Here is a 24686-nt window from a genome sequence, read left to right on the forward strand (position 1 = left end):
GCTATTCCCATTTCCCTGATCTTTAAGGCTTTCACCCCTATATTTGGTTCCGTGTTTTTTATTTAATGAGACTGCTTAGAAATTTGTCTACAGAGTAGAGCCCTTAAGTGCTCTTAATTGCTGGAAGCTTTCTCCGCCCAGCCATGTAATACATTTTAAAATGGACACAAATAAGTCTGAAAATTTCACAAATCCTATGACACTACAGGACTAAGACCTAAAGCAAAGTCTTCATAATAATAACAAAAAGTACACTTGACTCTTCTCATTACTTCCAAAATTTTCTTCTCAATTCCAATCAGACTTAAAAAAAAACAAAACTATAATTTATCTAATTACATTTTTTTTTGAGATTCAAGGTATGACTATTTATTTGTTACCCTTGAAGACTTATTTTTGACTGGACTCACTTAGAAGTAGAAGCTCTCAACAAGGACCTAGGTCTCTTAGAAATCTGCTCCTGGAGCTTTTCTTTGGCTTCCTTCATTCTCTGCAGCATCCTCCTTGTTTTTCTTAGTATGTTGTTTCTTCAGAGCAATACATCAGCACTTGCATTGCAAGACATGTGGAGTAACAAGACATTGAATCTTGGGCATGTTGGTCCTAGGCTTCTTACCTTTTTTAAGGGCTTTCTGACAAAGCATTAGCGAACATCATCTTCTTTAGAGAGATTAAAAAGCTTTCTGATTCTGCTAGCTCTTTTAGGTCCCAACCGATGAGAAACAGTAGTATCTCTCAGTCCAGGAATAGCCTTCTCTCCCTCTTACACAACAACTAAGTTGAGAACACTCAGACTGGCGTTCACAATGCATCCACGAACAGACTTGTGCTTCCCCTCTCCAGTTCTCCTTGGACTATAACAAGAATGCTCCTTACTCAACAGCAGGTGCAGTATGCCATGGGTCAAAACACCTTGCTTCATGGGAAAACCTTGTTTGTCTTTCCCATCACTAATTCAGACCACATAACCCTTCTACTCTTCACCCAGAGCATCAGCAGCTACTTCTGTGGCCATGCACTTCACACAGAACATACAAAGCTTGCATTCATCGTCCCCTTCAATGAGTTTCTAACAGCCAGTGGTAGGGAAGGAAATATTCAGCTTCATCTTGACATAGCCTAGGAGGTGCCATGAAAAAAGTCCCCTCTAATTAAACTCATAAGGGTGAGCTGACTAGGACCAGGTCCATTTCTTAGTTTAAACACGTGAACAATGCCTGGCACATAATCAGAACTAAGAGTGAGTTGTTGGATGTAATTAGCTATCTTACAGTCTGATCAATTCTCATTGTTTTCCTCTCAGTCTAAAATTGGTCTCAGCCATGTCATTTCTATTACCAAGGAAAATTAGGAGTTTCTTAAAATATGTAGCCTAAGCACAATTATTTTACTTTTTATATACTACTGGTCTATTTCATTTTAACTGCTTAAGAGTTGAATTCGTAAATACTGGAAAATAACCAAATAGTTACATTTCCACAAAGAACTATGTCACTTCCGAATGAGTGATTTTACTAAACTAGTCAATGCCAGTGTTAACAGCATGCTACAAGCTTAAAGAATTAAAAAAAAAAAAAAAAATGAACACTTAAAAGAAGCAAAATGGAGTTGTGGCCACTAGGGCCACTGGACCCATGAAGATGCTGGGCACCTCAAATGCAGCTTATTAGAACTGGGTTGTGCCATACGTGGGAAAGAGCTAATTTTGAAGACACAAAATTCTTTAACTATATAACCCTTTGTATGTAGACAACGCTTTGACTGTGTATTTGTGTAGGTGAACACTTAAGAATTGAAGTAGGGGGTAGAAAGATGGCAGTTTAGAGCACTCGATGCTCTTGCAGAGGACTTCTGTCCCCAGCACCCACATGGTGGAACTTGAGTTCCAGGGTACCAGACAGCTTCTGCAAGCACCTTGTAATATACAGTATAAATTTAAAGAAGTCTGAAATGTTACTTTTGAAACTCAGGGAAAAGAGGAATGCTCCATGGGTAGAGAAGAAGAAGAATAAAACACAACAGCAAGCCACGGCCTTGCTTAGGGTCCAGTAGAATGAGCACACTGTTATCAAATGGGTTAGTTTCCAGAAGAATGACCTGGAAACTCTGGCTCTCACACATATACCAAACTTCCTATAGTCATCACAGATGTAATTCAATACCTTACACATTCAGAAAGTTAAAAGCAAATTACTTAACTTCCTTTTCCCACTAAAACCTAGTCAGTCATGGAAAAAAAAATAAGTACTATGACACACTCATTAACCACAGGAGACCCCAAAACTACTATGGTTACCAATCAGGTCCAAGGCTATTACTGGAGAGAGGAATAAGGTGTGACTTTACATTAATGAACTTCCAAAGTGGCTTAGTTCCAGAAAAGAAACAGTAAATAAACAGAATAGAGGAGGGAAAAAAAAAAAAAAAAAACCAGTGTATCTGGATATACATTTTTTAACTCCTTCCCCAAAATCCTAATACACAGTGTTAAATATAAATTACACAGTGAAATAGTTGTTTAGATGAATTCTTTTATGTGTGTACATTTAGGATTTTTTTTAAATTTACTTATTTTATATGCATGGGTGTTTTGCCTCTGTCTGTGTGTGCACCCTATGCATGCCTGGTGTCTACAGTAGCTGTTCGATCCCCTGGAACTGGAATTACAGATGGTTGTAAGCCACCATGTGGGTGCTGAGAACTGAACCCTAGCCCTCTGCTAAGAAGCTAACACTCTTAACTGCTGAGTCATCTCTCTAATCCCTAGACCAATTAATTCTTAAGTGTCCATTTATGCAAATACACAGTCAGTGAAATCTGAGCTTCTAAAACAACCCACATTAGTCTTAATATTCAAGGTTTTAGAATGGTCCCTCTCAGGCCAGGCACGGTGGTGAACGTCTTTAATCCCTGCATTTGGGAGGCAGAGGCACACACATCTCTGTGATTTTTATGCCATCCTGGTCTAAAAAGTGAATTTCAGGCTTGCCACACCATGAAGGAGTCTTTTAAAACAAAAGCAAACAGAATGGTCTTTCTCTGTTCTTTCCAACGCCTCAAAGAAGTTACAGCTGTCCTGCATCCACATATCACTAGTCAAATCTTCCCTGTGACATTTACCACACAAACTGAATTTAACTCTAAATCTGCTTCATCCATGAAGTTCAAGGAAAAAAAAAAAAACTACCCATGCTTAACTACAGGGTTGTGAGTTCATTAGATGTCATAAATCTCCTATCCAAAAGCTAATAAACAATGTACTCACAGGAAAAAGACCATTTCTCTCCAAAATTCCTCAGACTAAAGAAAAAAATTATCCATTTCTAGAATTAGTCTACCAACCCAAATCTGAGAGTTAAATTAAAAAAAAGAAAATTCCAACTTCAGAGAACCCAACTAAGATAACTCACAAAACGTGTAACTCTGGAGTTCACTGAAGTCTTTCTTCTACATTATAAAGCAGCAAATACAGGTTGGGAACCCATGATGGCATGTGTCTATTGTCACCAGCACTGAAGACGCTGAGACAAGGAGGATAGAGTTCAAGACCAGGGCTGAGTAACTCAGTTGAAAGAAAGTAAGCTTGCCTAACATACACAGACCTGGGTTCAATTCCAAATCCCCAGGACCAACCACATAAACCAGGCAGAGAGGAGCACACCTTTAGTCCCAGCACTCAGGAGGCAGAGATAGGATCAAAGTTCAAGGGTTAGCCTGTTACAGGGTGAGTTGAGAGCCGAAGGGGATACAAAAGACCCACTTTAAATAAAAGGGCAGGGGTAGGGTAGGGGTTCAGCAGTAAAAGTGCATGCCTAAATTACTGGGTTTAGGCTCTACCACCACAACCCCATCCATCCCACAACTCCCTAAAAGGCCCAGAATCAACTTATGAAAACAGAATGACAATTCTCCTCCTAGTAGACCATTTTAGCCACACCCAACAGCAAGGCTAAGCAAACAAAAAGCCTCGAGCAGATACCAACAGTTTCTTCTTCTGAGTTAGGTTATCATGTAAATATGTCATTTGTTCAAAGAGACTCTGTAAAAGCAACAAGAACAAATTAACTATTCATCTTAGAAATGTACTCACATCCAGTCAATTTTCAATGTACCAGTTAAAAAAAAATATACTCTGCACCTCACTCTCTAAGTTATACAACTAATGATAATAATAATAATAAACAACTATCAATTTGTAGTGACAGGATTTTTCTCCATTGTCATTCGATACATCATCATCTCCACCTTACCTAAATTCATTTCTATGTACATAGAAACAGTTTTAAGAGTGTGGTAGTTTGAGCAGGAATGCCCCCCCTTTGGATAGACTCATGTGTTTGAATGCTTGGCCCAGAGAGAGTGGCACTATTAGGGGGTGTGGCCTTGTTGGAGTAGGTGTGACTTGTTGGACGAAGTGTGTCACTGTGGGGATGGGTTTTGAAGTTTCAGATGCTCAAGTCCAGGCTCAGTGGCACCCAGTCTTTTCCTGCTGCCTGCGGATCAAAATGTAGACCTCTCAGCTCCTTCTTCAGTACCATGTCTGCCTGTATGTCATCATGCTTTCACCATGACAATAATGGACTGAACCTCTGAAACTGTAAGCCAGGCCCAATTAAATGTTTTCCTTTACAAGAGTTGCCGTGGTCATGGTGTCTCTTCACAGCAATAGAAACCCTCACTAAGACAAAGGACATCACTGGAGGAAAAAGCCACTGCCTGCTTTAGAGAAGAAAAATAAAGCACAGCAATCACACTCCTTTCAATGACTTTACTGGGCAACTACTCAAAAGTTCTCCCAATTTGTCCCTCATTTTAAAGACTCCTTCACACAATTAGTAATTCAATTCTACCACAAAATACAGTTGTAGGAATGAATAGGCAATGTTTACAACAGTTTAAATTTGCTCCAGTCAAAGCCTATTTACATGATACAAATAAGAAAGACAAGTACCAATTATGCAACGGCCACAGCAGTGCTGACTGTGTGAAATGAAGAAAAAAAAATCTAGGCACAAAGGTTAAATTAAGCCAGACTGAAATAATAATAGTTAATGGTGATGTTTAAAAAAGGAATTATGCCTCTTTCCCTGTTTTGGGGGCCTAAGATAGCTATTTCTCCATTTCCATTGTCCAGCATGCATGAGGTCTTGGGTTCAATCCCCATCTCCACCAAAAAAAGAGGAAAAAGTCAGAGGGGGAGGAGTTGAGATGGGGAAAATATTTGCCAAATAACCACCTTCTAAACAACAAATAACAGTTTATCAGTTTGCCCTTCAAGTCAAAATGGAGTTCCATTAAAGAGTGGGTAATGGAAAAGAATCAAGATCATCTGGAAGGAAAATCACACAATAGCTTTTCCACAACACAGCCAAAATATTTTCACATACAGAGTCTTTTAAGCATAACTCCCTTTTGGTCATGTTTTTAAAATGTGTGCTTCAAAGTTGACATTTTACAAATTCATGTTTAGCCCTTTATCAAGGATGTTAGTGGGACTCAAGAGATGGCTCAGCTGTTACAGGCACAAACTGTTCTTGCAGAAGGAGTTCAGTTCCCAGCATCCACATCAGGCAGCTCACAACTGCCTATAATTCTAGCCCCACAGGAGCTGATGCCCTCTTCCGGAATGCCACAGGTACATGTACTCACACAGGCACAGACACACACATGCACAACACACAATCTAAAATAAAATAAAATAAACATTTTTTAAAAGACATTAGTGTTAAATGGCATTATTTTTCCCAGTATGAAATGAAAAAAAAATCTAGGCACAAAGGTGAAATTAAGCCAGACTGAAATAATAATAATTAATGATGATGTTTTAAAAAGAAATTATGCCTCTTTCCCTGATTTTGGGGGCTCAGATAGCTACTTTTCCATTTTCATTGTCCAGCATGCATGAGGTCTTGGTACATGGCTGTTATGAATACCATGACAATTGAAGTATTGTAGACATATTCTCCAAAGAATTGAAAGCAAGAGCTTAAAGAGCTTTTTCACAACCATGCTCAAGCAGTTTATTCACAACAGCCAATAGGTAGAAGCAACCCTAGTGTGTACGCACAATGGAATGTAATTCTGCCTTATAAAAGAAGTAAATTCTGACACATACAGCCACATACAATATAAATGAACTTTACAGACATCATGCAAGGTAATTAAGACAGTTGCAAGAAGACAAATTCTAAATACTAATGACATGAAGTACCTACAGTAGCAAAACTAACAGAGACAGAAAAAAGAATTGCTATTTGCCAGTGGCTGAGGGATAAAAACAGGTATTTATAGTTTAAAGGGCAGTTTTAGTTCTGCAGGATGAAAACTTAGACAGTGGTCATAGTTGTACAACGACATAAATCTAACTAACCCTACCAAACTCCATACTTAAAAACGGCAAAAATAAGGCTGGAGAGATGGCACTTACTACTCTGCCAGAGGACCAGAGTTCAGTTCCCAGCACCCACATAAGGTGGCTTGCAGTCACCTGTAACTCTGGCTCCAGAAGCCCCTATGATCTCCATGGGTACCTACACACGGCTTATACTCATACAGACACATACACATAAATAACTTTAAAAGTCTTTTTAAAAAAAAAGAAAAAATGGTTAAAATAGTAGATTTGTGCTCTATGTATTTTACCACAACTAAATTTCTTCCAGTCTTTTTAAATACCAACTAATGATACTAAGCAGGTAGCTTAGTTATATAAAAGGAGGAGCTTTTCTAGATAGTCAAGAACAAGAACTACTTAGGAAGAAGCAATCTAAATGAAACTCAAATGCTTCCTCTTCCAAGGAGGAGAGCCAAACCCATGCCAAAATAAGTTATGCCCCCAGGATGCTACTGCTCAACAGAAAACTGATCCTAGAAGCTTCCAATCACCACAGACAATGATCCTATTTTCTTCCCTCCATCTACTCACCAAGTTTCATCCATTTGACTCTCTAAATACCCAGTAGATCTGATTCTCTTTCATCTTCCCTGCATTCTGGCTCTCATAATCCCTGTCCTAACCTAATACAATGGACTCTGAATGTCCCTCAGAGGCAGTGCTTCATTTTCCCCAGCTGTCACTACCCATAATCCTCCCCAATGAGCTGCCTTCCCTTTTGTTCAGGAGGACGAACTGAATTCTCTAACACAAGTGTAAGACACTTGCACTCACCCCAGCATGACTTGCTGGCCTAATTCTGTGTCCGCATCCTAACCAAACTAAATAACTCAAGTGCACCTCACTGCTCATACCAAGTTTTCCAGTGTTTGTTCACACTGCATAGCTTCAAGACCATTCCTTTTGTCAACTCATGCCTAACAAAACCCTAGTCATGCTGCAGATCCAGTGCAATCCCTCATCAATTACCAGCGTGCCTCAGAATTCAGAGACCACAAAGCCAGGCCCAGGTTATCATTATACCGTAACTTTCTATCTCTACTGGTATATCCAAAACTCTTCATGTCTAGTGGCCTGGCACGTACTCATTCTATGCAGACATGCTTCCACAAGCTTACATAACTTGTACTTATGATTTACATAAACCTTAAACTTTTGGTTTTGCGGACAAGACCAAAAAAAGTTTCTTCTCCAATAGGCTCCCTGCAACCTGGGGCTATGCATTGTTTTCCTTTGGTTGTTTTCCTGTCAAAGCCTAACCCAAAATGAGCAATTTCAAATGTTCTTAGATTATTCATAAAATAAGTTTGCTCCTAGAAACCATCAGATTAGCTCCATTCTACTCTACCTTTTCCTACAAAGTATCTATGGTCTGCTTACAGAAAATAATATGCAATCTAATGACATTTACAAAATTAAGAAGCAAAGCTGCAAACAAGTTATTAGATACTTTCCATCTCCCAACATAAAAACACAAATATGGGTACAAAATTGTTTAACAGAAATGGAAACTGTAGTGGTCCATGGCTGCTGCACAGTACCATTTTTTCTGCCTTCCAATCCTTTACATCATTATCTACACTAAATCTTCCCCCAAACTGTAGACAAAGCACTAAGCACATATACCCAGCAACCAGCACTATGTATAGAGTGGGGTCACTTTTCCCACTTTATACACAAGGAAGGCTGGAGCTCAAGAGTGAATACTCAGTCTGAGGCCACAAAGGGGTGTGGGGGAGAATAAGACACTCACAATCATAAAAATACACAATGCCATGGTAACTTCAGCCATGGTCCCTTCGCTAAGAATGTGATATACGCTTACAGAAGCAGAGAGAGCCAGGCTTAGCAGCACACACCTTTAATCCCATCACTCAAGCAGAAGCAGGCAGAATGTGCTCACAAACACATTCAAAATGAATAAAAATGTAATTTTTCAAAAGATTTAAGATTTGTGAGTGTTTTGCCTACACATCTGTTATGTGTACCATGTGCATGCCTAGTACCTGCGGAGACCATTGATCACCTAGAACTGGAGTTACAGATGGTTGTGAGCCATCACAGGGGTTCTGAGGAACCAAACTCAGGTTCTCTGCAAGAGCCATAAGCACTCTTAGTCATGGAACATTTCCAGTCCTGTTCTCAGGCTACATGTATTTTATATGTTTTGTTTTTTCAATTTTAAAAACACATAGAAACTTATAGATTAAATCTAAAAATCAATTTATTTTATAGAAACTAAAATGAACAATATTAATTTAAAAATAAAAGACAAACAAGGCACAGGATCCTTTTATTTATTACTGATTACCAATAATCTGGCAATTCTATGGCACTTAAAACATTAAAAGTTTTCTAGAGATGGGCATGGTGGCACACACCTATGAACCAAGCATTGGGAAGGATAAAGCAAGAAGATCACTGAGTTCAAGGTCAGCCTGGGATAAACACCAAGACTCTCAAAAAAGCAAAAGTAAAAATGCAAACTTGCTTTCTAAAAGTTATGAAGAAATGGGAAGTAGGTACTCATGACTCCCAGTGAAAGTGTGAATGGCAGATGCTTTCTACAGACAACTCGGCACTCTCCATCAACAGCTGCTGACATGTGAACTCCTTTGTGCTAGCAACTCTGTTTCTGTGAGAAGACATAAACAAGGGTGCAGAGATGTGTGCATAGGACTTCTCCACAGCAACGTCAGTAAGCAGCAGAAAGGAAGAAGGAAGCAACAGGGGGCAAGGGAGGACAGAGAAATATACATATTCAAAAGAGATAATTAGTGACCTAAGGATAAATCTAAGTCCAAGTATGGAACAGCATAGAGCCATTAAGTTAATGATGCCACGTAGTTAATAAATATAATATAAACCCATGTTCATGAAATGTTTTATAATCTGTTGTCTCCAAGTACATACGTCACGTGTGGTTTACATACAGGTACACAGGTATACATGCAACCACCCTCTACCAGTTTTCAAGTTTGGAAAGAGAAACAACAAATTACACTAAAAAAATTTCCTCTGGATAATGTCATTTATTCCTAAGTGTTACTTGTTTGCATTATATCCACTCCTGAATTTCTTGATGGACTGCACGTTCCTGGAGTGATGAAAACTCAACATCTGTCATGAGGCAGAAGAACTATCTGATGACCCTAGCTTAAGAGATCATAAAGTAGAAAGTGACCCATAAAAACAAAGTCAAAGTTATATAAGGTTCTGCCGAAATCATGGCTCACAGTGGATATAATTGCTCAGACTGACACATACAGAAGAGTTTGGGTTCTAAAGCCAGACCCTCATTAGCTTAAGTCCTAACTCTGAGCAAGCCATCCGGCCTCTCTGAGCCTCAGATGTCACCTATAAAATACAGTAAGCAGTCCTGACCTCTTACAGGTATGAGCATTCAAACTCATCTTGCAGAACACTTGTACTGGGCTTAGCATTCTACTGTTTTCATTTTGATCACAACGCACTGAAGAATCAAAACCATGCAGCTGTTATTTTAGTGAACTTGCCCCTGGCCATTTCAAGAGGCATCAAGCTGAGGGGAAGAATATGCCAGTCTTCTTCTGGACTCATATTTGGGTCCTGAGGCATCTCACAGAGGAATTATGACTTTTATTTGGACTCAAGAAGGAAATGTCTCCATGTAAAGGTGTATATCATCCCAGGGAACTAACTATGAGAGTGGTAAGCTCTATAAGTGCTGGACACAGCACTTTGGGCAAAGCAGCCGAATGATACTTTATCATGATCAGGGCAGAGAACTGTGGTATTTCACAGAATTCACGGGCTAGGATGCAATGTCTACAACAGAAAACAGTATACTGGTTGTTCTTGAAAAGCTTCAAGTAAAAGCTTTTAAGATGACGGCGTGACTCTAAAAGCATGAAAAAAAAAATCAACATTTTTTACACACACTACCCAAATTATGAAGCACAAAACTTAAGGTATACAGTTACCTTAAGGAAAAAAAAAAGGTATTGTCTTCACAAATCAAAGTGGGAATGCACTGTATTAAGAAAAATAATCCCCAAAGGAAAAAAAAATAAGCAAATCTTATGTGGAGAGGTTAAAAAAAAAAAGACTAACATAAAACCAAAGATAATTTTATATAAATCAAAACACTCTTGTGCTGGTATTTAAAAGAAACAGTCAACTGAAGGAGAAAAAAGTCCAACACTGGGAGAACCTAAAAACTGCTCAGATCAGGAAGTTGTGCAGCTTTGGTTAACTTTTCATGTCTGACTTGACAGACAACTCCAAATCCATACAAAGGTGCTTAATAAAAGGTCTATGGTCTTATTTATGTAACTGCTCTGTTGAAAGGAAAATGGGCTACTCAGCTCTCATCTGCTTTGATAAAGTAGCTGTCTGATTAGTGTCCTGGAAACAGATCATGTCATGTTTTCTAAAAGATATTTCAGGTTGTATAGTAATATGTATTATTAGCGTGAGACAATATTTAAAACTCACTACTGAAAATTAATAAAATTAGGGCTGAAGCAATGGCTCAGTAGTTAAGAGCACTGGCTGCTCTTCCAGAGGACCTGAGTTCAATTCCCAGAGCCCACATGGTGGCTCACAACTGTCTATAACTCCAGTCCCAAGGGATCTGATGGCCTCCTCTGAACTCCGGGGGCACTGCATGCAAGTGGTACACAGATGGTATACATACAGGAAAAACACCCAAACACACCAACAATAAAATTAAAATAAAAAATAAAAATAGGTTTTAAAATCAAGTGTAGTGTCATACATTTTTAATCTTAGCTCTCAAGAGGCAGAAGCAGGAAGATCTCTACAAGTCCAAAGCCAGTCTGGTCTACATAGTGAGTTCAGGAAAGGCTATATAATGAGATCCTGTCTCAAATTAAATTAGTAAATAAAAAACTATGCTTTTAATCCCAGCACCTGGGAAACAGATGTGCCCAAATCTCTTGAGTTTAAGGCCAATCTGGTCTACAAAGTGAATTCCAGGTCATCTAAGACTATTCTGTAAGACAGTGACTCAAAAATAAAACACACACACACACACACACACACACACACACACACACACACACACACACAGAGAGAGAGAGAGAGAGAGAGAGAGAGAAACAACTATGCCTGTCCCCATAGCTCTACTTTGTTATTTGTGAACTAGAGAGATTGGCTCAAGGGTTAAGAGCACTCACTGCTCTTGGAGAAAACCAGGATTCAGTCCCCAGCACCCATATGGTGGCTTACACTCATCCATAACTCCAGTTCCAGGGGATCTGACACCATCTTTTGACTTCTGTGGGCATCAGGCACTCATGTGGAGGGCATACATAAATGTAGGCAAAACACTCATGCAAACAAAATGAAATAAATCTTTAAAATTTTTTAAATAAAATAAAACTAACACAATTTTGGGCTGGCAAGAAGGCCCAGCAGGTGAACATGATTGCCACCAAACCTGACAACCTGAGTCTGCTCCACAGTACCTAGGTAAGAAAGAACTGAGTCCCTCCCTCAAGTTGTCCCCCGATCTCCACGTGTGCACCACAGCCAAGCATGCACTGATACAATAAATAAATAAGATTAAATAAAAAATAAAAATAAGCATTAAAAAAATAGGGCTAGCCATATGGCTCAGCAGGTTGAGGTATTTGCCATCAAACCTTAATCCCTGGAACTCATTTAGTAGAGAAAACTGACTCCCACAAATTGTCCTCTGACCTCCACAAGTACACTGTGGCACACATGTATATATGTGCGCTCACACGTGCACACACACAAAGAAAATAAAAACATAAACTTAAAAAACAATAACTGACAGACAACTTGGTTTAGGCAGGATCTCAAACTGTATTGCGTATTCCAGATCAACGGGCATGCAGGCAGGGGGCGGGGGCTCTCCCATCTGGCTGTGGAGTCAGTCACTAAGATTACAGATACCTACAACTACACTGGCCTATCACACGGGTTCCCAGGATCTGACCTCAAAAGAGGCCTGCACACCATGCACTTTTACCAGGTGAGCTATCTTCCTGGCCCTAGGGCCATGCTTATCTAGCACCATGAAGAACAGATTCATATTCATGATAAAATTGTAATTAAATATGTATGCCAAGCTCTCAGAATTTTTCTCCTTTCTGCCATCAGGTACTAAAGTTTCTGTGGTGAGATTCTCTAGACTATGATTCGGGTTCCTCTGAATGCTGAGGCTAAAAACAATAATGAAAAGGATGCCCTTGCCTTAGGAAACCAATTAGACACAGTTTTTACTGCCAAGGCAATATGTTTTAAAGTATAGTAATACAGTTAAAGTTATCTACTCCAAACAAGGTTAGGAAGTCACCAAAACTTAAACCGATCCTCAATAATATGAATCATTCTTGTCCAAGAACCTAAGTTTTATGTCCTCCTCTGGCCACCTCTTTAGGACTAAACAAAAGGTGAGTCACAAAAGCAAGATGGTGTGTGTGCCAAAAGAAAATCATGTGCCTAGAAGTAGATTTTAGATGCAGTTTCTCGAACTTTTTTTTTCTCCTATTACAAAATAAGATCCTGATACACCATGGCAGTTGTAGTAGTAAAATGGAGGGTACCAAACAGACTTTAATTGTATCTTTTTCTAATCAAAAATAAAGCTTTATCTTGTGTTTGTCATCAAGCTACCATATCTCTATTCCAGATGATCATGACTATAAAGCAGGGCTCTGACATGTAATGGTACTTCATGTGAACTCACAACACCCATCCCTCAAACAGATCCTCTTCTTAATATTGAACGAACATGCAATCAGGTGCTGCAAACAAAATCAGAAGAAAAACAGCAAACACCTTGAGCAAGGACTTACTTCAGAACTTAGCAAAATGTTCTTTACTCCTAAGCATCACTGGTATCCTCGTCTACATAGAAATCCTAAGAAACTGAGTCCTTCAAAAGACAGGTGGATGACAGATTCTCCAGAGAATCTCCTGTGTCTCACTTGCCAACCAAGGAAATGCAATCTGATGTAGTCAGTGTCTACAGAAAACCAGTAAGTTTTTTCACTATTAAAACCTGAGTCATAGACAAATACAATTTCACAACGGGGTGTGGCGGCTCACACCTAAATACCAGTATTGTACTCTCAAAGCTGAAGAGGAGGACTACATGGAGTTCCAGGGCAGCCTTGGATACATAAGTGAGCTCCAGGCAAGGCACGAAGTGAAAGCTTGTCTCAAAATAATTCAATTAAATAAGCAATTTCACAGAACAAAGTAATGTAAGGGCAGAAGAAAAGCACTGGCCACCCGACGTCGTGCCGCTAATGTGACGGGAACACAGCACAGCTGGGAGTGGTGTCTCCCTCCACTACACAGCCTGGCCAGGTAAAAGAATCAAGAGACCAACTGTATCGAGGAAGCGAGCAGAGGTGATCCCTCCCCAAATTAGCAGGGATTAGCATGTATTCTAATTCTCCAGAGTCTGCTCCAGCCACAACCTGCCCTTCAAAATGCTCACAGGACTAAATTAAGACAATTCTCACTTACCGGCCTACATAAGAGAAAAGTTGAGTTGAAAGCGAATTATCCATGTCTCCCAACCATTCTACCCGACGTCTTTTTTTTTTTTTTTCCAGTCTCTATAATTCCATTCTTGCATCAACCAGAAGTTAGACTCCTCCAAAAGCATGCTGAACCAAAAGCTAGGGGTGCAAGGAAAGCTATCTCCCCCTGTATTTTTCTCCTTTGCCCCCTAACACTTCAGAACTGCTAAAATGAACCTTAAAACCTGCTTTTCCAACTCCTAGCACGTAAGCTAAGCATGAACTAATTAAACGTTTGTAAAACACTTTGAAGATGTGAACAAGCGTGTGAACGTTAATTATTGGCTCCCATCCACAACGGTCACTGCATGTGAGAAGAAATAAACTACTGGCATGCTCATGCGACTTTCCAGGCACAAACAGGAAAGCCTGGGATGTTTTTAAGAATTCCAGGAAAACTTTCAGAGCAGACCACAGAGATTTCCTAGACTAAGAACAAGTTGGAATTTGAAGCTGACTACTTTGAATATAATTATATCAGGGTGAAAAATATGTGGCTGACAGCATAAACAATGAAAGTAGAGTATATCACAAGTTCTAGAGGAAAGTCATAGTTTATTGACTTGGGAGAAGAAAACTAAATCCGTAAAGAATTAAGAATTAAGTAAATGAACACATGAGAGACATACATGTTCCTTCTTTCCTGTACCGATCTGTTTAGAAAACACTGGGAAATGTCTTTGAAAGGTCTCTCCAGATTGACCTTTGCTCCAAGCACATAAGCAGAACCATCTTGAAAGAAAGGCCCAGGCCAAAGTTTTGGCCACTCCTATCCACTGACCTTTAATCCTCAAAAAGAGAAAGTACCTGAGCCAGGCCTTTCTAAAGCTTCATGTGACCAAATAAACATTTACACTCATGTGACCAAATAAACATTTACACTCTGTTTCTCAACTCTAATTGCCACGGCGTTCTCCTAAGTAACTCGACAAAGACAAAGTCTCTTGCATAGGAGAGCGCCTTTGTGTTCAAAATCTAGCTGTTCTGTTGAGGGAATCTAAAGGGCAGTTTAAAAAAAAAAAATTCTCCTTCAGCTTGTCAAAAGTAACAAAGTACTTCCATTCAATGCCACAGTTCACGGTCAAAAAGGCACCTACTTTAGTCAGACAAGACAAACTCAATGGCCAGACAAGGAGATGTGCTTACCCAGAGGCAGCACTCAAACCTTTCTGAGTTTTCTAAGTAACCCATGGACATAGAAAATGTCAAGTTTACAAAGTCTCTCAAATGTCCACCACCTTTAGCACAGCCATCTGGAAAGAAGATGACATCTAAAAACCAAAGCTAATGTTGAGATACTTCAGATTCTAACAACCCAAAAGCTCGTCTCAAGTTTCCGTTAATTTCACAATATAAAACAGTACAAGTTTTAAACCCCACATTCTTTTCTTCTTAAAATTCAAAATGCTCTCAACTGAGGGATCTTGTAAAATAAGTAAGTTATATACTTTCTTATTCCAAGAGGGAAGAACCAGGGCATATTTACAATCATGCTTAAGCAAAATTAAATTCCAACAGCGTAAAATGGCCCAGGGTCTAACACATGGGACCCTGATCTGGGCTCCAGAGGCTCAGGCAGCTTACTTCTCTGTCTCTGCCATCTGAAACACACTTTGTCTCTGAAGCTCAGGCCAGCTCCACATCTGTCACTGTCCTTGGGGGTATTCATTCAGGATTGAGGCTGCATCTTCACCTATAGCCTCTCCTGGCCTCTTCGGGGACTCTGATTCTGCTGCATGGTGTCAAGCTGCAGAGACCCACCATGGGTCTCTCAATACTACAGCTTACATGCTGCTAAAACCAGCCCTACTTGGGAGACTCTTGCATATTACCAAGTTTGAGAGCAAGCTTGGCCACTCTGGACCACAGCTTTGCATGCTGACCCTGAGGAAATACTTCAAAGATGATTTCACCTCTTCTACCTTGTGTCAAGTTGAAAATAAAATAAAATAAAATAAAAAAACTAACCAGCACACCTGGTCTCTTCTCTCTCAGAATATCTTACTGTACCATACTCACCCTGCTCACTGACACTAGCAACTGAAATCATGGATCCTGAAACCACATATTGGGAAACCATGTGGATAAATAAACCAAAGCTTTACAAAACATGCAGGATTCAACTGCTTAAAAGTACGCCACTAATAATAAACCAATGATCTAGATAAACAGATGTGCCACATTCATGGCTCAATATCACAAAGATGGCAGTTATCCCTTAAGTATTTACAGATACAATCCAATATCAATCAAAAAAACTGTAATAGCTGCTGACTAGAGCTATATAGTTAGCTCAATGGCAGAGCCCTTGTCTACCACGTAAAAGGCCCTAGGATGGATCCCAGTGCTTTAAAAATCAAAACATCAAAACCACAGCGCTGGAACAGCATATAGCTCAATGTTAAGTAGGGTGCTTACCTATGGATTCTGGTCTAAGGTTTGGTCTTTTTTTTTTGGTTGTTGTTATTTTTGTTTTTCGAGACAGGGTTTCCTCTGTGTAGTTTTTGTACCTGTCCTGGATCTCGCTCTGTAGACCAGGCTGGCCTTGAACTCACAGAGATCCACCTGCCTCTGCCTCCCGAGCGCTGGAATTAAAGGCATGCACCTCCACCACCTGGCCTAAGGTTTGGTCTTTAGCACACTTTAATAATAACTTTTAAAAAATTGAAGCAATACAGCACAGTTGGTAACATACAGGAGACCCTGGGATCAATCCCAAGTACCACATAAACCCAATGTAGTGGTGCACACCTGTATTCCCAACACTCATCAAGTAGAAGCAGGAGGATCAGAAGTTCAAAGCCACCCTCAACTACAGAGTTTCAGGCCAACATGCTATATACAAGACCCTAGGAGGTGGGGGGAAGGGAGGTATAAAAACATAAGGAACATATTAGAAGATAATACTTTCAAATAATAATCATCTACATATATACAATCAACTCATTTTTTAGAGTGGACAGTTTTGGAAAGATATATCACCAAGGGATGGAAAATAATCACATGAAAAGATAGTATTATTATTAAGGATACAAAGAAAAGTTACATTCTATATAATTAGACACCCTCCCCCCCACCCTCGCACACACACTGGCTTGAAACAAGATTCATGTAGTCCAGGTTAGCCTTAAACTCTTTATGTAGAAAAACATGACTTCAAATTTATGATCTTCTTGCCTCCAACCTCTACCCCACCCCAAGAGACATTCACCACCATATTCAGTGTCAGGGTTATCTGTTACTAGGGATTGAACCTAGGTTTTTGTACATACTAGATATACACCAACTGACCTACATCCCTAGCCCTAAACATTCCTAAAAAGGATCAATAACAACACAAACAAACAAACAAAAACCACATGAAGACCGAAACCAGATTAATCGTTTCTGAGATTTAGGAATAAAAAAACAGATGGCTATAAAAGGATTCCGACCAATCTGGAAGGACAAAGGAATTATTCTAATTCAAGCAGGGGTCAGATGAATATACACATTTGTCAAAATCTGTAAGACATTATACATTAAAGTCGGTGAATCTGAATAAATGTAAAGGATATATTTTTTTAAAGAATGAAAAAAAATGGGAGACCAAAGAGACAGAGTAGCAATGTAGTGAGTGAAGCTTGATTTTTTTTCCCCGGCTCACATCTGTGTGTGGTGTATACATCGATTTGCAGGTTCTCGTGCTGGTGTCACATCTGTGTGTGGTGTATACATCTATTTGCAGGTTCTCATGCTGGTGTCACATCTGTGTGTGGTGTATACATCGATTTGCAGGTTCTCGTGCTGGTGTCACATCTGTGTGTGTGTGGTGTATACATCTATTTGCAGGTTCTCGTGCTGGTGTCACATCTGTGTGTGGTGTATACATCTATTTGCAGGTTCTCGTGCTGGTGTCACATCTGTGTGTGTGTGGTGTATACATCGATTTGCAGGTTCTCGTGCTGGTGTCACATCTGTGTGTGTGTGTGGTGTATACATCGATTTGCAGGTTCTCGTGCTGGTGTCACATCTGTGTGTGTGTGGTGTATACATCGATTTGCAGGTTCTCGTGCTGGTGTCACATCTGTGTGTGGTGTATACATCTATTTGCAGGTTCTCGTGCTGGTGTCACATCTGTGTGTGGTGTATACATCGATTTGCAGGTTCTCGTGCTGGTGCGCGTACCTACGGAGTACAGGTGGGTGTCAGCTGTCTTCCTCTTATCACTCACCACCTTAGTCTTTGAGATAGTCAATCAGAGAACATGGAACTCACGGACTGGCTAGACTAGCTGGCTAGGAAGCCTCAGGGAGCCTCCTGTCTCCACCTCCCAGCCCTCAGATTACAGACACATGGAGTCATGCCTGGCCCTCAAGCTCACCACGCATTAAGCACTTTACCCATTCAGTCATTACCCAGCCCCTCGATATTTTTTCAAATGAATGCTAATAGAACATCAAATATATGTTGAAAAACAATACTGTTCACATCAGACGTGAATAACTGGATTTTGTCAGGTATAACCAAGGCTAAACAATCTACTGGTGTAGAAAGAAGTCTGTGTTAACCACTCTAAACTGCAACTACAGCTCCAAAGCAGCCAGACAATGCGGGTGTGGCTGCATCTCACTAAAACCTTATTTACAAAAACAGGCAGCAGGCCAGCGAGGACAACACCACAGTGCCGAGCACCCTAGGGGTTGCCTATGGCAGAGCAGGCAGGAATGGGCATTAAAGAGCCTGGCCAAGAAGGTGGCAGGCATCTCAATCCTGAAAATGGCAGAAATGTTGTTTTGACCCTGTTGAGTTACAGGCAAGTATACTGTATCAAAACTCACTAAACTTTATGTTCTTAAAATGGGTGTGCTTTATTGCATTCTGCAACCTGAACAGACTTGATTTGTTTTTAAAATGTACTTGAAATGTTCATATGACAGTGTCAATGATATGGAAAAGCCTGACCTCTGAGTCAACTCAACTTCACATAAAGGTCTACTAGCTAGCTACAGTATGGCCACTGCCAAGTTACCTTAGGAACTTTTTCTTATCCTGAAAACTGGTTAATAATTTCATTCTCACAATTCTTTGCTGGTCCCCACCCCGGGGGTGGGGGGTGGGGGCGGTGTTGAGAACTAAGTAACAAGTGTAGGTAAAATAAAGTGCATCTAGCACAGAAGAAAAGGGAGCAAACTCATTTTAAATTTTAAGTATGAAAATGATAGTAAAGATCAGCAGCTACACGGACCTCCTTTGCAGTCCCTTTTAAATATCCTGACACTGTTTGTTCACGTTACCCTTGTTTCACCTGACATCAAGCCCTGGCATTGAAGGTCGGCTGCTGCGTCCACAGTGATGTGCCTCTAACAAACACTCTGAACCAAAAGTTAGCTGGAAAAAATATTCCCTGATAAATATTCAGTGAAAGAAAATGTGAGAAGAAGCAAACAGAAAATGAAAACAGGCCAGCTTTCCCAAGCAAGAGGAAGGGTAGATGTCTTCGGAGAGTTGAGCTGCTTTCCAGGGGGAAGTCACAGCAAAGCTGGCCGGCCAGTTTCCCCTGCAGAGCTAGGATTTACATTTTATCCACACCAGGAGCTGATGGATGAAACTGCACCACCACACAGTATGGTGCTTTCTGGCACGTGTTTCTCACAGCAGTAGCATTTAGCCGGCAGGATAAGAGTGGGGGGTGGAAGTGGGAGTAATAAGCAAAGCCACTAAGTCTGAGAAAGATAAAGCGGCTTGCTCAAGACCAAACAGCCGAAAAAGGGCGATGTGTGGATGCGGCTCCACACCGTGTGCTTTTAGTAGAGATCACAAGAGAGAACCATGTTGGGGTTCTGCAAAACTCCATCTTTAACTTCTAGGAAAGGCTTTCCCCTGTGTTGACACTTGAAGTTAAAAGACCAATTGACTGGAGTGTGCCACCATAATTAACTGCTAACCTTTCAAGAATAATTCATTATTTGGGGTGGCAGGCACTAATTCTATGATCGACAGCAGGTTTATGATCAGAAAATAAAAATTCCTACAAGAAGCCTGCATCATGGCATCAAGAGTAAACGCCTCACACCCTTCCCCTTTCTCTCCCTTACCATCCACATCATAAAAACGTCCCAAGGTACAGCTCTGAAGGGGTAAAACAAAAAAAGCACCCCAGTGCCCAACACAGAACTCAATCACAGTATTTCAGTACCAGATCTGCCAGTCCAACCTCCCAGCAAAGCCTGACAAAAACGGGTTTGATCTGCTTACAATGACCTGATCAACACAAAGATGGACTAGAAACTAGAAACTTGAGGACATATGATGGAATAAACTTCTTCCTACAAACAGCTTCCTTCTCTCTCCCCCAACACAGTAAGCTAGGCAGAACACAAAACACAATGACAATCACTTCCATATGGATGTTCGTCCCTGTCAGTAATAACTATAGCTCAAGACTGTTGAGTGTACTTAAGAGTTAACTTTAAGAGGAGCACTGAAGGCCAAGCTTGCCCAGGAAACTTGGTCAGGGATATTTATACCCACAATCTTTAAGTTTGATCAGGTAAACAGTTCTAAAACATATCTACTCTATTTGGTACTTTAAACATTCTAAACTAAGTTGGTACAACTGACTTTAATCACTGCTTCCTTCTGTAAATAGTGGCATTTGGAAAGGCAAGTGAGTGGCATGCTTAAGTCTCTGAATTGTGTATTCTGCTAACACCCGGTCCAGTTCTATCTTGAGCAAACCTGAGAAACATCATAAAGCCATACATATTATTTTCAAGGCCAACATAAAAAGGAGACGTTAAACTGACTGTAACTTAGATGATATGGTGGTTTAAATAAGAATGGCCCCCATAGGCTTGTAGATTTGACTGTTTGGTCACCAGGGAGTGACACTATTTGAAGAGTTTTAGGAGGTATAGCCTTGCTGGAGGAAGTATGTCACTGGGGGTAGGCTTTGAGGTTTCAGAAGCCAAAGCCAGACCCAGAGTCCCTCTTTTCCTGTTGCCTGTGGATCCAGATGTAAAACTTTCAGCTACTTCTCCAGTATCATGTCTACCTACATGCTGCCATGCTTCCCACCAGGATGACAATGATCTAAACCTTTGAAACTGTAAGCCAGCCCCAATCAAATGCTTTCCTTTGTAAGAGTTGTCACAGTCATGGTGTCTCTTCACAGCCAAACGAACACTGACTAAGATACATATACTATGGCTAGTACTGAAAACAATCCATCTCTTGTCATTTCCCAAACTACACAGCTGTACAGAATTCTTTCCTACCAAGCCACCTGGAGTCCCACGCAGAAGGCGGCTAACAGGTGATGAAACAGTATAGTTTCTATCATCCTTCAGTTCAAATGACATCTTTTAAAATTTTATATTCATCTGTGAGTTTAGCGTGGGTGTTAAGTGTCACAGTGTGAATGTGGAGGTCAGAGGACAACTTTCAGGAGTTGGTTCTCTCCTTCTACTATGTGGGGTTCTGGGAAGCTGAACTGGTCGGTAAAGACACTTGCCATCAGGTTGGGTGGCAAGTGTCTTTACGGACTGATAATCTGTCCAGAAACATCTTAAAAATACTTTTTAAAGTCATGTAAAGCGTATCAAAATTATCAGTTTAGCCACCTACACAGTATCGGACAGTGTACTAAGTTCCTTATACTGTTTCCAGCATTCCTAAGAACATGCAATGTCACTACTACCCCTTACAAGGAAACAAACTCAAAGGTTAAGGGAGATGCTCAAGGCTTCAAAACGAGACAAAGAAAAAGTAAGGCTCCGAACTCAAATTCACAGAACTCCAAAAAGTGAATTTCTTCTAAACTGTGCTCCCTCCCAATTTCACAATAAAAGAACGGGAAGAGCTATGAATGAATTTGTTCAGCAGTTCCATAGTCTCAACAAGGGGGAGTGTGAGGGATGGATTTCTAAACTGCAATCTTTTTTTGGAAGTCCGCAGTGTACCATCCAAACCCCACTTATCTTCAAGAACAAATCAACAAACTGAAGAGTTTTTAAAGCTGGGGGAAAGTGATACAAACCAGTTATCTAGTCCTAAAGAAACTGAGGCAGGGAAGCCTTAAGTTCAAAGTCAGCCTATACTACAAGGCAAGCGGTGACTCAAAAAGAGAGAGAGAAAAGCTAGGCCTTTAATTCCAGCACTCCAGAGCCAGGTGGATCTCTGTGAGTTCAAGACCAGCCTGGGCTACATAGCAAGACCCGATCTCAAAAAAAAAAAAGAGAGAAGACTTAGCAAATTCGCCTAAACTTCACCACAGATGTGCAAACTAATTATCATTTTGTACAAGGCCCAAGAATTAATGAGTCTCTCCTGTGCAAAGTTTCAGTAGCTGGTAAAAATCGCTTCACCCAAATCAAACGAAAACTGAATGCCAACCGTGTGTAGCGACTCGTCTGGCAAAGGTAGTACATAGCAAAATACTGCCCATCACAGTCCTTAAGAAGGGAAAGGGCCAGGAAAGACCATTTATACTACACACAGTCTCCATTTAGTGGAGCAAGTTAAATTCTAAGAAACCCTAAAACAAAAGGATGAATTGTCACGTTATCACAATCTAGGAAAGGAAAGCAACTGATGTCCTGGTCCCTCGATTTTGTAGGCAAGTATGTTTGTATTATGTAACTCCCTAATAACTTCCAACTCCTGTCTACCTCCTTCACCACACCCACCCAGGAAAGGAAAATTAAGCACAAAGATTCTGAGTCCTGGATTCCTTTGACTTAAGGATATTTTCCCTTGGTTTCATCAGGTAAACAACGCTGGATTTCAAGTAAAGAAAAGCCAAACAAACCAGAAAACCCAAGCAACACTTCTCCACCTTCTTCACATAGAAAACAAAGCAAAAATACCATTTGCAGTATTTTTCAAAGAAACTTTTTAACAGATGCCAAAGAGATACAACTGAAATTAACATGAAATGGCATGGTCATTGTGTTTCAATATGAATGATAGGATACTTAAGTTGGTTCCACTTGGGAACTAAAACAGAATTATCATCATAGTTCAGTCAACGAAATGCAGTGGAATGAATCCACTCAAAACTTAAGAAGGCAAGTGCTTAAAGCAGTTTGTAAAACCCCAAGAAATGCAGGTGTACGAAAGTGACACTGATTTATCTCAGATTCATCTCAACTCATGGGAACTCCTTTAGAGACAATGACCTTTCAAGAACTGGAGCGCTTCTCCTGACCCGGACAATCCAAAGGTTTAAAAAAAAAAATGAATAAGCGCCTTCAGGAAATAAAAGGGAATAAGGGGCTGGGGGAGGTAACCCAAAAAGGCACATCAATTTGGCAATGAACTCTCAAAAATAACTTCATTATGGAGTGGAAAAGCAAAGACCGAATACTAAACTGTTGCTCAATCCCATTTTCATTGTGAATTCCTGAATCACAGTAGCGTCTAGCAACTTAATGGGACCCAATCTTTCGGCTGTAAGATGGGGTGGGAATGGGGGCATACACTTTCTCAACGAGAAGAAAACTGAGGGTTTTCTCCCCCATCGACAGTTTCATGCGTCTCGCGAGTCCTAGTTAGCAAAAGCGGCGAGCGGCTGGCTGCACCAGGGCTCGGTGGCTGCGGAGCCGAATGCACGGTTCCCGGAGCGTCGGCCGCGCCCCTCCGGGAGAAAGCGCCCAAGAAGCCCCCGAAGGCGGCCGGGGCGCGCAGTGTTTACCCTGCTCGACTGCCCCGGGGAGCTCGTTCCCGTGGCCACAGACTGTCGGGGCGCCGCGCCCCACCGAGCAGCCGTCCCTCAAGAGGAAAGCCCCAGCAGGAGCCACTGAAGCGGGCAGCCGGAGAACGCGGATCGAGGAGGCTGGGATCGGCGGCCGCGCCACCCACCCCCGGGCCGCGGATGCTACGGGAGGAGGGTCCGCCACCCGCGTCGAGCCCGCGCGCCCCCGACTCCCGCAGCTTCGCGCGCGCGGCCGAGGGCAGCCGAGGGGGAGGGGCGGCTGCGCGCGCGCCCCCTCCTCAAGACGCCCAAAAAACTTCCCTCAACTCCCGCAACTAAGTTGCGCTCTCACCGTGCGGCTCCCCGGGCTCCCCCGCGGGCCGAGCCGGAGCAGCTCCGCGCCTTGGCGGCGGAGAAGGACAATAGGCGGCCGCTCCCTCGGCGGCGGCGGCGGCGGCTGGGGCGAGGAGCAAGCACCGCGGTGTCGACCGAGCCCAAACACTTAGCAGCGGCTGCTCCGGCTCCGCGACCGCCCTGCACACAGCCCTGCCCACCCGCGCATGCGCGGCCTGCCGACTGGGAGTAGGCGGGGCCACCGGCCAAGCCTAAAAATTACTATTAGACCACTCGGCTGCCCATCACCCTGTGTGAGCCCAATAGCAAGACTTTCTGGCTGTTGGCTCCGGTTGCTAAGGAACGATGAGGTTTGACCGCCACTGCTGCCAGGCGGCAAAGTGATCAAAGTCGGGTGGCTGGCAACAGCTGCTGGGGAAATGCCCACCCACCTTCTCCTATCCGCCCCATCTCCGGAAGCCGCCCATCCTCCGTGCGCCTGGTGCTTACCTAAGTCGGAGCACTCACTACACATTGACAAAACGTGCTCTTATGTTTCGCTTCCAACCAAGAAATGAGGTCTTCTTAGTGCCCAAGGTGGAGCGACGCTAGGTACTCAACAAGTGCGTTGGATGGGTGAACGGCCCCTTGGCCGGATGAAGATTATCGCAGTGTGTCTTGTAACTTTGAGCTACTCCATCACCACAAAACCATTGCC

General features: G+C 41.6%; 1 protein-coding gene across 8 annotated transcripts in view; it reads right to left on the reverse strand.

The window, feature by feature from the left end:
• Akap13 (A-kinase anchoring protein 13) overlaps nucleotides 1–24155 on the reverse strand; it is a 301501-nt gene extending 277346 nt beyond the window's left edge. For all 8 annotated transcript variants that reach the window (XM_052761654.1, XM_052761652.1, XM_052761653.1 and 5 more), the window contains exon 1: nucleotides 23988–24155. The gene's annotated coding sequence lies outside the window, so the exon portion shown is untranslated. The remainder of the gene's footprint in view (nucleotides 1–23987) is intronic.
• Between the last annotated feature and the right edge of the window lie 531 nt (nucleotides 24156–24686).

Source organism: Peromyscus californicus, unplaced genomic scaffold (assembly GCF_007827085.1).
Source record: "Peromyscus californicus insignis strain IS unplaced genomic scaffold, ASM782708v3 Scaffold_4__1_contigs__length_199733344, whole genome shotgun sequence".
In the NCBI taxonomy this organism is placed as follows: Eukaryota; Metazoa; Chordata; class Mammalia; order Rodentia; family Cricetidae; genus Peromyscus; species Peromyscus californicus.